The sequence below is a fragment of the Miscanthus floridulus genome, chromosome 11 (genome assembly GCF_019320115.1).
Source record: "Miscanthus floridulus cultivar M001 chromosome 11, ASM1932011v1, whole genome shotgun sequence".
NCBI lineage: Eukaryota > Viridiplantae > Streptophyta > Magnoliopsida > Poales > Poaceae > Miscanthus > Miscanthus floridulus.
This window is the reverse complement of record NC_089590.1, coordinates 12098686-12105360: the sequence shown is the minus strand read 5'-3', so window position 1 is coordinate 12105360 and position 6675 is coordinate 12098686.

The following is a 6675-nucleotide window of genomic DNA, read 5'->3' as shown; positions in this document are numbered from 1 at the left end:
GCAGAATTTTAGGTGAAACTGACTAAAAAATACTATTTTAAATGAATTATTATAAGAGAAAAATATTGTTTCAATTTAAAAAAAAAAAGTCGAACAAGTCGAGTACAGGTAAGCCGAACAGAACCAAAATGAGAGAATGTCAGTTGATCTGTACGGCTTCTAGATCCTTCGGTCGGCTCGGGCATGCTCGATTTTGTGGGCATTTTTTCTTTTTATTATTATAATGTATTGAAATTCAAGAGCTATTTAAATAAAAATCATTTCTGTATCTTTTCATTCATCCTCCTTCGTGTTCTCTTGAGACAGTCCAACTCTTCATCTTTATAAATAGCGATAAATTCAAAATAAATAAAAATAATATTTAAAGATCTAATTAAAAATGGTTGGAGAGTTTTTTTAAAAAATTTATATTCCTATTATAAAAAAGATATAGAAAGGCCCTCGGACTTGCTCCAAGAGAAATCCATGGTACATGGAATTGATCCATTGCTATAATATAATACGATCCAACGTGCTTAAATTTGTCTCAATATTTAGAATCAGGGTTAAATCAATATATGAAGAGAAGAGAGTAGTAGTGAAAAGGGCGAAAGAAAAACGGTTGTTTATTATGGCCGTGTTGTATGCAAAGAAATAACCCCTCTGTAGACTCAACTTCCCATTGTTAAGACTGTCTCCAACGGATTGGACCCAAAAACAACAGGCATACCATGCTTTGGCTACCGCACAGTGAAGGGGCACGGACCCAAAAAATGACTTCTTCCAACAGCCGACGCAAACGAGGAAAGCTCCCGTCGCCTCATCTTGCCGGAGCCGGACGCCGCTAGGGCCGAGCATCGCCGGAGCCGTGCCACCGAGCGCCGCCATCCGCGACCCCTTCCTCGGCCGGCGGCCCTACGGCGAGCGCACCCCCTGGCGGCGGCCCTGGGCGAGCGCCCCCTCCCCCTCTTGCCGTAGAGCACCTTGAGCGCATACGTAGGGCCGCCCCGTCCCGCGGTGACGCACCATCAACACCGTCCCGCCGGCGCCGCTGCCGACGCGGCGCACGCGCTCCAGCTCCGTGAGCGGGGGCGGCTGCTGCTGCTGCGCGGCGCCTGAAGCGGGGACGCCCGGCGGGGTGGGCCCCCCGACGGAGGCGGGGACTGGTGGGAGAGGGAGTGGGACGGCGAGGGAGGTGGCGACCTCGCGCTGGGGCATGGGGAGGGTGAGATCCGGGCGGCGGCGCGCGCGGCTCGGCGTGCCGGGCTGCTGTTGGGTCGGCAGGCCGCCCGGACGCATGGCGTGGACGGGGTGGCGAGCGCCCCTCCCCTTTTGCGTCGTCTCTCCTAGACGATGCTTTTTTGCGCTCTTGCCGGCGTCGGACGCAAAATGGGTTGCTGGTATGGGTGTTCGGTTGAGCGCGATTTTGACACGCAAAGGTACTGTGCGCCACCGATTTTGCGTTTAGGTATCGCTATTGGAGACAATCTAAGGACCTGATTTCATGGCTATAGGGACGGCCAAGGACACTCGAAGGGCATGTTGTTTGAGCTGCATTTTTTGTGCTTTCAGCTAAAAAATATGCTTTTCTAGATTTTGGTTTCTACTGTTTATTTTTATATTGATTTTTTTTAATAAATTTTTAGCTTCTTAGCATATAAAAACTAGAAAAGCTGCTCTCAGCATGCTTTTTAACTTTTAGTTTATTTGCTCATAAGTTAGCTTTCTATTGTTTCAAAAGTTAGCTTAACAAATTGTTTCAAATTTTGCCTTCTAGCTGACGCAGAAAAAAAAAGACAATTGGAGCTAGCTCGTTCGGCTGCTCTAGAAGCCAGCCGCAGTGACTGTTTGAGCACTGTAACTTGTGTCGCTAAAAGTGGAGCAAGATCACTGATCAGCAGCCTGTTTGGTTTGCTGGTTCGTATCGTTGCTGATCCATGAAGAAGTACCGCTGGCTAGTTTGTGTGAGAGAAAAATATTATTTCGGCTGAAAATTTACGATCATTTACGATAAGCCACAGCCAAACGATCAGGCTGCGGGTTCTCATACCACCTGACACTGAACAACTACTTCAGGAATTTGATGATGTGATTCACGAGGCAACAGGTTTACCTCCACAGTCCACAGAGAGCAGTGGGTCACTTCACAGTGAGCAGTGGCCTTGACAGAAAAATAAAATAAATAGAAACAAGGAAAGAAAATAAAAAATAATAAGAAAAAGGAAACAAAAGAAAGAATAAGAAGTGTGATGGAGGATGCGTGTTGACGGATGTGCAGGCTTCGACTGGACATACAATAAGTCCACAAATCATGGGCCTTGATGAGATTCAGGTAGAGCGTGCCCCTTCACATATACTACTGTGTGTTATTTGGTTCAACAATAGGGTGTGGGAATGGTAATGCAATTAATTATTGACGTCAGATGTTAAAGGAGAATAGAAAATATACTATTTATTTATTTAGTTCACAATGTGAGTAGTATCTATTCTTCTCCCTCTAAACAGACGAAAACTTATTCTTGGCCGGCTCGGGAGCTGAGACCTAGGTGGGCTTCCACCCTATTCGCTTGATCGTTTCTGTGGTTTATAAGTTGGTTGATGATGTTTTGTTGTGAGAGAAAAATACTGTATCATGACTGATATGATCAAGCGAATAGGGTGTTTGTCTGTGCAGAAAGTGACCAACACGTAAATATTTATAGTTTTATTGTACGTTGTGATCGGATGTGGCCTAGCACTCAATGACACAGGGTTTATACTGGTTCAGGCAACATGTCCTACATCCAGTTTGAGTCGATTGATGACTTTATTCCTGAGCCCAGGTGCTCGAAGTTTACAGTGGGGTTACAAACGAGAAGGAGAAAGATAGGGGTACAAGAGGTCTGGTCGGACTCTGGTCTGAGGGGCCGAGAGTGATAGGAGCTCCGCTATATGCTAAGTGTTCGAGCGTGTGCTTGTGGTTTGAACCTGGTGGTTCTGTTGTTGTGTCCTAGTGAACTGATCGATCTTTTTTGTTGGAAGAGGGCGCATCCCCTTTTATAGATGAAGTGGGTGGCCTTACAAGTGAGAGGGAGAGAGTACGTATGCTACTAAGTCTTGTTGCCCACGTCGACGGGTACAAGATGATGGTAGACACCCATAATACTGTTTAATGTCAGATGCACGTGGGAGGTTGCATCGTCTTCTTCTGGTATGGCAGACGTCAGTGCCTGCCATACTGTTGATGCCGAGAGGCATGCAGGGGGTTTTACCATGTTCGCCTAGTACGATAAATGCCGATGTCCACAACACTGTTGATGCCTAGAGGCATGTGGAGGGGTCTTACCGTGTGTCGATGCAGAAAGTGACCAACTAGTGAATATTTGTAGTTTTGTCGTACGTTGTGATCGGAGGTGGCCTAGTACTCAATGACACAGGATTTATACTAGTTCAGGCAACGTGCCCTACGTTCAGTTTGAGTCGGTTAGTGACTTTATTCCTGAGCCCAGGTGCTCGAAGTTTGCTGTGGGGTTACAAACGAGAAGGAGGAAGAAGGGGTGTACAGGAGGTCTGGTCGGAAGGGCCGGGAGCGACGGGAGCTGCGCTATGAGTAAGTGTTCAAGTGTGTGCTTGGAGTCCGAACCCGGCGGTTCTGTGGTCGTGAGCTAGTAAACTCGATCGGTGCTTGTTATCTTCAAGAAGGGCTATCCCTTTGTTTGAGGGGGCGCGTCCCCTTTTATAGATAAAGGGGATAGCTTTACAAATAAGAGGGTGAGGATACGTATGCTACCGAGCCTTGTTGCCCACGCCTATCGAGCCTTGTTGCCCATGCCGGCGGGTACAAAATAATGGTAGGCGCCTACAATACTGTTGATGTCACTGTAGAATGTCAGATGCATGCGGGAGGTCGTGCTGCCTTTTTCAGGGATGGTAGACGTTGGTACCTGCAAATACTGTTTGATGCCTAGAGGCATGTGAGGAATCTCGCTATGTTCACCCGATACGGTAAATCCTGGCGCCCATACCACAATCGATACCCAGAGGCACGTGGGGGCCTTACCATATAGGAGTTTTAGCGGCCCCTACAATACTGTAGAGGGGGGATGTCGGCGCCTACAATACTGTTTATGTCAGGGTGGCTGCAGAGTACTGTTCTGTATAGGGTATGGTCCTTGGTACAGTGGTTTTGACTTATGAGCCTTGCCTTGCTTTTCTTCGCATGTCTTCTGGTTCCCACCGAGCGGGTGTTCCCGGTCGGATGGCTCCAGTCGGCTCTGAGTGTGCCGGTCGGAGAAAAGCGGTGAGCAGGGTCCTACGAACCCGGGTCGGAGACGTGGAGTCAGAGTCGGAAGTAGTGTTTTGGGCTAGGCCTTCTAATCGAAGAGGCTGTCCGGAGGCGGCTAGAGTCAAAGCGAACGCTCCGGTCGGAGAGGTGGGTCGAAGTAGCCGACGAGTGGGCGCTATTTCTCTTTGGCCAGACCGTCCGGTCGGTGACTGGGCTGCCCTTCCGGCCTGTCGCTTTAGACTCTTGGGCCGAGCCTTGGCGTAGAAGCCGGCCCCCGAGGGACCCCAGGTTTTATGAACCCGACAGGAGCCCCCGGGTGATTCGGGTAGAATCATCCGGAGGATTTTTGTCTTGCCGACGGGTGCGCGCGAGCGCACCCGCGGGTATAGCCCCCGGGCGATTCGGGTAGAACAGTCTGGGGGGTTTCCTATGTTGTCAGTGGGGGAGTTTTTTTGTTTGAGACAGAGTTTTGTCGACTAAGACGTCGTTGTGCAGCCGAGGCGGTTTTTTAGTCGTTTTGAGAGATTGGGTGAGAGGGAGCTCATGGATCCTGGCATCGGTGCGCGCCGTGGATCGAGCGAGGGAGTTAGTTTTAGACAAGACAGAGCTCACTGATTCTAGTGTCGATGCGCGCCGTGGGATCAGGTGAGGCAGTTAGATTTGGACAAGACAGAGCTCACTGATCTTGGTGTCGATGCGCGCCATGGGATCAGATGAGGTAGTTAGATTTGGACGAGACAGAGCTCACTGATCCTAGTATCGATGCGCGCCGTGGGATCGGGTAAGGCAGTTAGTTTTGGATGAGACAGAGCTCACTAATCCTGGCGTCGATGCGTGCCGTGGGATCGGGTGAGGCAGTTAGTTTTGGATGAGACAGGGCTCACTGATCCTAGCGTCGATGCGCGCCGTGGGATCGAGCGAGGGAGTCAGTCTTGGACGAGATAGAGCTCACTGATCCTGGCGTCGATGCGTGCCGTGGGATCGAGCGAGGGAGTCAGTCTTGGACGAGACAGAGCTCACTGATCCTGGCGTCGATGCGCGCCGTGGGATCAGGTGAGTCGGAGTCATAGGACGAGATCAGGGTCGTAGACCCGAGTTTTTGGAGCGTAGTCAGAAGCGTAGCCGGATGGGGCGAGATCGGGGTCATAAACCTAGGTTTTTTAGAGCATAGTCAAAAGCGTAGCCAGATGGGGCGAGATCAGGGTCATAAACCCAGGTTTTTGGAGCGCAGTCGGAAGGGGCAAGTTCAGGGTCGTAGTCCTAGGCTTTTTGTCTTGAGCCCCCAAGCCCTGTTGGGCCTTAGTAGGGGTCGGTGTGAGTTGTGTGCGTTACTCCATCCTTGGTTCCTCATAACCGAAGGGGCTAAGTTTTGTCGCTTGTCCTGATCGCTCGGGCTCGAGTGACGCGCTTGGTGAGTTCGCTAATGGGTGTGATTGAGTGGAATCCGGGTCCGTCATTCGTGATGGGGTTGGTATAGCCCTTTGATGACATTCCACTACTCCTTTACCTGCAACCCAGCAGATGCCTAGGTCGTTCCAAAGACCGACCCAGGTGGCCTAACGGCCTCCCCTCGATGGAGATTCTGTGGGTTTGGCGAAAGGTTCAGGATCGAATGAGAAGGTTGAGATGACCCAGTCTGCTAGACCGAGTGAATGCCGCACGGGGCTCATCTACATTTTTCTCCCCTAGCTCTGTTGGTTGCTCATGTCGAATGAGGCAACCGCCACTTCGTGATGCAACATAGAACGTTGTGATGCATTTCGCTACACGTGTAATGCTTAGTTCCTGAGCCCCCGGGTGGTTCAGGGCCCGAATCATCCAGGAGGTTCGGGCGTATAGAATGAATGCATGTATGGATGTATGAAATGATTGTAAGGAAATAGAGGGGGTTGGTAGTGCTCACCTTGATGGCTTGAGTGATGGGATTCGGAGAGCTTTAGTCGGAAACGTCCGACCGGGACCCGCGCTCGTTGTTCGTGGGTGGGCCCCTGTGTGAATAGTTTTTGTATTAATGAACACATGCTCACCTTGATGGCTTGAGTGACGGGGTTCAGAGAGCTTTAGTCAGAAATGTTCGACCGGGACCCATGCTCGTCGTTCGTGGGTGAGCCCCTATGTGAACAGTTTTTGTATTAATGAACACATCAGTCCTGTTCTCTGTGACAGAACCACTATCCGTTCCTTGTTTTTATCCTAGCGTAGCTATTATTTTTGTCCTTTCTTTTTTGCACCTGCCCGTTAGTTCCGTAGGCTGTAGCTTTTTTAAGAGCCTGGGCATGGCCTATGGGGCTTGGTTGCTCATAGCCATTTGTCGTGGCGGGGTGCGTTCGGTTAGGAGTGAGAACAAAGTTATGTAGGATAGTTAAAGGAAAGGAAATATGCTTCCATTTGGGGATAAATTTGTTTACCATGTGACAATATTCGATATTATG